The sequence below is a fragment of the Sinocyclocheilus rhinocerous genome, unplaced genomic scaffold, assembly GCF_001515625.1.
Source record: "Sinocyclocheilus rhinocerous isolate Xijiao unplaced genomic scaffold, SAMN03320098_v1.1 scaffold11341, whole genome shotgun sequence".
Classification (NCBI taxonomy): Eukaryota; Metazoa; Chordata; class Actinopteri; order Cypriniformes; family Cyprinidae; genus Sinocyclocheilus; species Sinocyclocheilus rhinocerous.
This window is the reverse complement of record NW_015639928.1, coordinates 16103-17015: the sequence shown is the minus strand read 5'-3', so window position 1 is coordinate 17015 and position 913 is coordinate 16103.

Genomic DNA, 913 nt, shown 5'->3' with positions numbered 1-913 from the left:
AAGTCTTTATTTGCTATGACAGCTTCGAGATGATTCCTGTATGAACAAATATTCTGGGGGACCCTCTTGTGAATCATGATCTTCAGTTTTTTCCACAAATATGGTCTATTGGGTTTAAGTCTGGTGATTGCCTGGGTCATTCCAAAAATGTATTTTCTTCCTCTGGAACCAATTCAGAGTCTCCTTTGCATTATTTTGTGTGTAGTTTTGGATTGTTGTCCTGCTAGTCTTATCCTCATCATCCTGGTGGTGGACGGCAACAGATTCATCTGAAGAATTTCCCAGTACATGGCTCCATTCATCTTCCCCTCAATAATATGGATTTTGCCCGTACCATGTGAAGAGAAACAGCCCCTTCTTGAACGTGATTTTATAGCGATCATCATTCTCATGCCCTTTGCGTCTGTGTACTGACGTCAAAAGTTTCCCATTGAAAGCAATGTAGGTCCCAGTTCGTCTATATAGTGACGCCGAGAGGTACCTTTGACGTCTTCATAGTGACTCTAAAGGCGCTTGAACATGCTTCAGTTTTTGACGCCTTGGGAGTGAGAATGGGTTGGTATTTTGGTGTGATTGAGTGGCAGTTTCTCTCTGCAGATGACGAGGTTGTAGGATGTGACATATCTAAACTCAACTGTGTATTTCAGATGCTGTCTCCTTTCATTTGTTTATGTAAAAACAATTATGTTTATGAAGGCCAAAAGTAGTATGTGAGCACTTCACAATGTTATGTTTATGCATAAACCCAAGTAATAAATAATTTAAAAGAAAATAAATAAATCTAACAATATGGACCATAAATTCAATATCTTTATTACTTAGTGGAGATGGAGAAAGAAGTATCCTTAACTGAACAGAGCTGGTCACACTTACATGTTCTCTTAAACTAAAAAGAGAAAAAGACATGATTGGT